The sequence below is a fragment of the Macrobrachium rosenbergii genome, chromosome 3, assembly GCF_040412425.1.
Source record: "Macrobrachium rosenbergii isolate ZJJX-2024 chromosome 3, ASM4041242v1, whole genome shotgun sequence".
Lineage (NCBI taxonomy): Eukaryota > Metazoa > Arthropoda > Malacostraca > Decapoda > Palaemonidae > Macrobrachium > Macrobrachium rosenbergii.
The window spans coordinates 19,425,329-19,433,697 of record NC_089743.1 but is presented as its reverse complement, the minus strand read 5'-3'; the positions used below and the strand labels follow the sequence as shown (position 1 = coordinate 19,433,697).

Genomic DNA, 8,369 nt, shown 5'->3' with positions numbered 1-8,369 from the left:
TATCCTTTGATTCTTAATACTGCATTCTCCAACCCCCAAGGAACAGAAAATCTGCTACTTAATTCAGTATGTAGACAGATGATGTGAGGGCAGGGATCCGTTGTTCAGCCTATTCTCACAAGGAGCTGCGATATGTCACGGGCATTCATTAGAGTTTTATGTGGGTAGAAGATAATATCAGGCTTCTCCTCGAATGCAGTGCAGCGAGAAAAGGTAATTTTACTGCACAATTACAAGCAGGACACTGTCACCATATGATAACCGGTCTGAATGTTGGTAAAGTCGAGAGAAGTCTATATCAGTAAGGCGACTTGTAACTCCGCACTTGGGTTTCTTGTCGTGCAAGCCATTTTACGCCTGGTGTGCAACCTTTTTTATGCCATCTGTTTAGGGTGGATTTAGTCTGCTGCAGTTCAGGTGGTCATTTCAGGTCATGGAGTGTGAATAATCTGCCTGAAAGGCGACGTTTGCACCATAAAATGATGGAGGATCCTTTGCATGAAGACGCTCTTTTTTCACCATAAAGATTTTTTTGGATGGCCAGGATCTTGCCCTGCTAATACCACTGGTCAGTTTGATGTTGTTTATTGGACCGTCTTGTCACTGCGACACTCTGCTGGGGAAGAAATCTTGATGACTGAAAGGGAGAAGTTTTTTTTTTATTACTCTTGAGCAAGTGAATCTTAGAGTATATTAGGTTGAATCTAACATGCTAATTTACAATCAGTATTTGGCATACACACATATATAATTTATACTTTATATATATATATATATGTGTGTGTGTTTATATATATATATTATATATATATATATATATATATATATATATATATATATATATATATATATATATATTCATATAAGTAATTTTAGGTATAACTAACATCCAAGAGGAGTTACAGTTGATAAGGAAAGGGCACCATTATTACAATACGTTTATTTATGGAACCTGGGCAATGATTAAAACTTTTATTTCGATGTATAAATTATAAAACAAAATAAAAACAGGGTGATAAAGTAACAAGACTAAAACAAAAAGAACACACAGGAAGAGCAAGAAAGGACGAGAGAAGAAACATAAACTTTGACAATTGAACAGGTTGTTTCTTTATAATAATAGACCTTATATTGAGGTCAATTTGGGCTTGTCTATTATGGAAAAATCTTTTATAATTAATATCAGTTTTCACATAAGTCACAGATATAATTTACTATGCCTTTGGAATAACTTGCACCTAAGGATAATTATAATGTACAGGAGTGAATTTTAATTTATACCTCTCTTGACACCAAATATAAGAAATCATGTAAATGTGCAAAACTGATATTAATTATAAAGATTTTTCCATAATAGGACAAGCCAAAAAATGAAAAATGTCTACTGTCTGTTATTTGTACCTACAAACAAAAGGCTTAAAGTGTTCTAGTCTTGTTACTGCTATGGTTTAATCGTTTTTATTTTGAACATCGATGTTTTAATGTGATTTTTTGTAAGTTTTTAATCATTATATATATATGAAATAAATAAATATTGTAATATATATATATATATATATATATATATATATATATATATATATATATATATATATATATATATATATATATATATATATATATATATATATATATATATACATAACATCCAAGAGGAGTTACAGTTACTGGAACTTTTATTTAGATACAGTGATAAATACATGACATGCGACCTTATATAGTTCAGCAGATATAATTTACTATGCCTTTGGAATAACATGGATCAAATGACTAAAATGTGCTGAAGAGCCAAAGAGCCAGTACCTACACCAAAGGCAAAGGAATAATATATATTATATATATATATATATATATATATATATATATATATATATATATATATATATACATATACGTACATACATACATGCATACATACAGCAGATCAAATGACTAAATGTGCATACATGGAGCGATCAAGGGATAATAAGTGCCTAGCTACTTCGTGTATTTAATATGCAGTCCTTCAGGGTGCAGTACAAAGTACCCCGAAGAAGTGTATATTAAATACAGGAAAGCGTTAGGTATTATGCTTCTTTTACATAAATGTAAATTGGGGTCATCACGAATTGTATAAATAATTTAAGGTTCCTCTTAACGATGAGTACTTGTAAATCTAAAAAAAATTATTTACTATAAACAAAAAATCATTCATGAATCACATTATAGTTTATTTCTCGTGCCAAGGCTCTTTACTACATAAAACTACCTTTCAAACAACATACGTTAATGAAACAGTAAAATGTTTTATACATGTAGCACGGTTCATGCACGTTCTAAAATGTGTTTTACTGCAAATAAACGGTCTTTTTCATAAGAAATATTACTTGATTATGAAACTTGTTCATTTTGATGACATTGCGTGATTTGTATTAAACGTTGATTGTTGTAAAGCGTCACTCAATTGCAAAGCGCCGTTTCCTCAAGGAAGTGATGTTTCCTTTAATTCCGAAACAATATTCATTGAAGAAAACGGTGATTTTGATCAAAGAACGTTGTTCATTTATTTACAAAAACTTTTGTGGACAAAGTACTGTGTAATGTATTGTAGTCCTGTATCGTGCCCACAAAATGTTTGTTAATTCAACCTTATATTTAGCGCGGAACGTTGCGTAGTTTCAGAATTTTTGTCTGACAAAATTCCTTTTTTATTGGCAGTACATTGCTATTTTACGCCATCATATTGTTTAATAATTAAAATTTACTTTAAATATCTTCAAAATTTCCTGACGAACGTCACTAACTTCGACAGAACTCTGATATTTGACAGTTTAATTTTCTGACTTATTTAAGAACTAGCATCAATCGGAATATACTTGAGATTTGTGAGATAATAAGGCTAGAAAAACGTTCGAGGATGATTTTGTGTCTTTTTTTCAGGGACTTGAGGATCAATTTGTTTTTGTAAATTTTCCCTTTATGTTTCCTCATCATCTTTTCCTTCCTCATCATCTTTTCCCTTTTTATGTCAATTCTCTTTTCTCTCCCTCAAAACTAATTTCACCTTTTTTTCCTCATTTTCATCACACATGAAGACAGACAAAAATCCCAAAGAGGATTTCTAAGCATTATAACATTTCCTGTTTATAAAAACAATTGTTATTAATTTTTGCTCATGGATATTATGATTTTAATTTGATTTAGCTGTGACAACGTTTAAACCGTAAGAAGCTGGCGTATTATACAGTGTTTAATTAAAACGATTTACTCTCGTTGCTGGCAGAAAAACAGCAAATACACTTAATTTATTGTTGACATTTTGGGGATTAAATAAGACTAACAGCCATTGTTTATCTTGAATTCTCAGAAATCGCATGAGAGGATTATAGAACAAAAACGATAAGAAAATGAAAGAATATTCGTTTATCTGAATTACGAATTAGATGGAAAGTATTCATCGTGTTTGTTTCTCGGTATAATCTGTTATAACGTGAAATAAAGTGAAACATTCTCGGGAAAAGATTGCTACACTATTCAAAGATCTCCCTCTCTCTCGGGGCTTGCATTACACACAAAAACATTATTCTAATGTATTCTTCACGTATATGTTCGAAAATTTATATAAGAAAAAATGTCAAACGTGTTATTTGAAAGATCAAGGCTGTCTGTTAATGATTGAGCTAGTTTTTTTTTTTTCAAAGCTGTTATATGCAGTTTTGAACCGCAAATATCCCCGTGAAGATCAGAAAATTAACAAACTCCTCATTGCTGTTTTTGGCGACTCATTCTTTATCTTATGTCAGCGTTGGAGTTGAACTTCACTGATCATTCAAGGATTTACTTTTCATGCGTCTATCATTTCTTCGGGTTTAAGACTTGCTTCTATTTTATTCCTCTTTTTGTTTTCTGAGAGATTATTGCGAAAATACCCATAACATACTGCCCATTTAAGCCGTAATGTTGACAACAGAGCCTGGACTTCATACCATGTAATGGTGTTTTCAGACAGTTATTAGTATGTAATTTTTTAATGGAGAAGATGGTAATGGAGGTAGAGGAGCCGGGACTAGAATAGAATATTGACCACCATTTTCTTAATTTTACTGACCTCTTGAAATAGGAAGTTTCCTTCCTTCTCCATTGTTCCCTAAATACTTGAATCAGCCTTTATTAGTGACAAATTGATTATTATTTCGGCAGAGCAGTTTTACTTGAAATTGCTTCATATTCATAGATTTATTTGTTAAAAATCGGAACTGCAGTTTCACTCTTTGCTTCATATTCTTTATTTTTTTAATAATTTCTGAAATTTTTTTTCTTCGTTGGTAGATGGTAGCTGAAATTTCAAGAGAATAAGTGTACAGTATGAATAATAACAAATACAGATTTTCGATTTTTCTGTCCTTAAAGTGACAAAATTTATTAAGACCGTACTTGATTTGTAGACAGATTTTCACTTCAACAAATGATAACGAAAGATACGACAAAGAGCTAAAATTTTTGGCGCTGCAATTAACGCGATATATCTCACTACGAAAATGCAGTATTGTGCTAAGTAAATTTTCATTACTCATTGAGTATTAACGTCTGCTGACAAAACCCATAACTTTAGTATTCTTGAAACTAACGGAAAATCGGTTCCCACCAACCATCGATAGAATGATTAGCTTAATTAAGATTCATACCAACAGTTAAAACATAACTGTTTTATTCCTAAAATGTAGTTATTAATTGTGACTGACAATTACATGAGTAAATCTTCCTTAGTTTTCACCCTTCTCGATTTTTATTAAGACATGTATGGTGTTCCATATGCAAAACTTTGACAGCAAGCATTATGGGAGAAACTATCTTCGGTGCCCGCAAGATGACGCTGTTGCAATATTGTCGTAGATCATACGGAATGTTTTATAATTATTGATGCATAATTCTTCAAGCGGGCATTCATTGCACAGCAGAGAAATCATTTTCCCATAAACCAGAAAACTTACAGTAATTATGATCTTCAAATAGCGATGATTACAAAATATTGATTGTTTTAACCCTATCATTTCGTTCATTAACAAGAGATGTGGACCTTCTCCCCAGCTGCATTTACTGGCCGCACATTTCCATCGCCATTTATTATGGCTTCCCCACGTAACAGTCGCATGGTATCCACAAAGCGCATCCCTTGTGGGAGTGGAATTATAACTCAAGCTATATGAACAGAGACTCCTATACCACTTGGCGCATTCACTGTTTCTATTTCTGGAAACACCCAGCGAATAGTCAATTCTCATCATCATCTACAGGTTCGTTCGTCTTCGTTTACTGCCAAGAAATGTCTGTTGGGGCGTAGATTAATTTTCAATATAATATTCCTCGTATGTGGCACCTTACACACACGCCCTCCAAGCAAAATGAATGGCTTCACATTGCTTGTTATACTGCACGGTTTCCTGACCCTTTCCGTTGCCATATATATTAACGATTATTGATGCAATGCAAGGCTTTGGAGTCAGACGTATTCTCCAGATTCAAATGCCCCTACTGTCACCGCACTATGTCTGTTTTATTCTATAGGAAAGTGCTCTAGCCATATTACGCAAGTTGTTGTTGTTTGCTGACTTATGTTTTGTAGTTCTTTTCGCCGTGGGCGACAGTTGTTTTTTTAACGTGATTGCCGTTATACTGCACTGTATCGTAAGTTTTTCGTTAACAGGTTTGCCAGGATATTTCTCTTTTCTTTAAAGGATTCACAGTATTTTTATCTATATCATTAAGATTTATTTTTTATCATCCAGTTTTCCCGTATATCCTTTCTTCTTTTCAGAGCCTTCTATATCACAAGAAAAAGTGATCTTTCAAGAATGAACCATACTGGCCGGCATCTTCTTAAGACGGTATATTCCAGGAACCAAATACTTTACATTGCCTTCTTCAAAAATACCGAGGGTTCCAAGAAACACATTTATTCTGCTCGAATGAGGTTTCTACAGTTTTTAGATACGTTTTGGTTTTTATAGTAATCTTTCCTCTCAACAGTGACTTCGCTGTATTTGTTGCAAAGGCATCATATTAATGCAACGACATTTTCTTTATTTTTTACTGGAGAGATTCCCTCCTTTAAATAGAATTATTTAGAATTGTATGACCTTATATTTACACAAAGTTGTGTCAAAGATTTTTGCAGTTAAAGGGTAATGTGAAGCTTACAGAACCCTTGAAAACTAGCAACATTAGTGAAGGGGGATTGAAAAACCAGCTAGGGCTCTGAAAGTGATTTACTATTGGTAAACCTGCGAGTACAAGTTCTGTTTTAATAACACGGCAAATATACAGGAAGAAGTCGAAGTTTAGTAAAATTTTGAAAATGATGCCCCATGGTCTTACAGTTATTACCCCAACAACAGTGATGAATATTATTAGTTGCAGGATAGATAAGCCTGGTCTGTACAGATATAAGGAGACTAGGAAATATCAATTGTGATATATATATATATATATATATATATATATATATATATATATATATATGTATATATATATATATATATATATATATATATATATACATACATACATACATGTATATATATATATATATATATATATATATATATATATACATACATATATATTTATATATATATATATATATATATATATATATATATATATATATATATATATATATTATATAATTTTGAGGATATATCCCTTCTTAAGTATTGTTTTTATTAAAATCAATGAAATTATTAGTAGAGACTTCTCTCATGTTTTTTTCTGTAAATCTTATTTTCACCTAGGCTTGTCAGGAATAAGGAGAAATTATTAGTATTATCACATCCATTTAATATCATCACATGCAGTCGACAGGTGTTTCATTGTTTAGTGACTGTATTCTGAGTACTAAATTTACTTTAAATTAGGTGCATACCTTATTTACAATTAATGGATGTTTAAGCAACAGTATAATAATAGCACTCTAATGCATGGTGATGTCTTGGTATTGGCAATTTCTGTTTACCAAAACATCTTATTAACATGCTGATGGTCTAAGTAGCAAGATGTTTGAGCCATATAATTCTAGGATTTAGTTCTGTGCATTACTTGTGGTCTTCCTTTAGGGGGCATCTTTTGAGTATGGGTGTGGTTAACGCTGTATGCTGTTGGCCCTAGGATAATGTCCAGGACAGATGTCATATTTTGCTGTTTTCCACTTCCGGCTGATTCTTAAAGGTGTTAATATGGTGTTCTGTACTTTCCTAGAGGAAGGGAGACTGAACTCTATATTATGTGGTGCAATGCAAGTAGGTTTTTGTTGGACACTTATGGCCTCTAGACTTTAAGTCTAAGATGTTCACACAGAGTTGGAAGATAGGCTTACAAACAACTACATAGGGCTGTTGTGAATAGGCTTACAAACAACTACATAGGGTTGTTGTGGTGAGTACACCACAACAGCTAATGAGGGCTTGATATATCAGTACAGTGCATTTTAGTTTATATGAAATGTTGGTTAACTCTCTAGCATTGCTAATAGGGACAGTACTGTTCTTACTCATAAGGGTACTAGTAAAGTTAAGCTGGCATTTAGTCTATAAGAACACTAGACTATCAAAAGAAGCGGATGTGGCACCAGTAGCAATTATTCTTTCATAGACTATTTTTTTGTAATGGCTATGTTACTCATTAGGAAATGCAGGATGAAATTGGTTCTTGTTGGAGTGGGCCCCATTGTTGGTGTGCTGTCATATGCATCCAGCTTTTTTATTTTGTATAATGCTTCTGATGAGGTGACTGTTACACTCATTGTTCATAAGAAGTTCCTTGATACAGTCTAATTCAAAGTGTATTCTATTGTGAGCTACAATGAACAATGATCTCATATAAGCAACCATGACATAGTATCTGTAAATATCAGGGCATTTTCCAATGTCATTCTGGCAGAGGCATACATTCGTCAATTTCTGGTAAGACTAACCCCTTGACGAGGTCGGGTGTGCTTAGGGATCCACTGCAGGGAGATTTTATGCCTACTCTCTCTGCTGTGGATTCCACTGAACATTTGACCTGTAACTTTTATTCCTCCTCCTATCAATTTTCCCTTTCACCCATTCGTCTTTTGTTGACGACCTTTGCATGGCATTGACTTATGGAAACCACTGCTTTTGAAACTTTGAAGCAAAATATTGAACAAAATCATTCAGTGCAATGTAGTATAGTTCAGGTATGTTGATGACATAATATGTGTCGATGTTAAATTTAATGAATTGCTGCCATCAACAGAGTTCACTATGGAAGAGGATGGTTGCCTACCTTTTTGGATTGGCTGATGCTGTACATAGAACTAGCATTGGGTTTAAATACAGTACCCCTCGACGTGGGACCATCTTGACATGGTG

General features: G+C 33.0%; 1 long non-coding RNA gene across 1 annotated transcript in view; it reads left to right on the top strand.

Annotated features, from left to right (window-relative positions):
* Positions 1 to 6,310, top strand: part of LOC136853016 (uncharacterized) — a 216,315-nt gene extending 210,005 nt beyond the window's left edge. The window contains exon 4 of the long non-coding RNA XR_010857301.1: positions 5,795 to 6,310. This is a non-coding gene — a long non-coding RNA (uncharacterized lncRNA). The remainder of the gene's footprint in view (positions 1 to 5,794) is intronic.
* Positions 6,311 to 8,369: the final 2,059 nt, after the last annotated feature.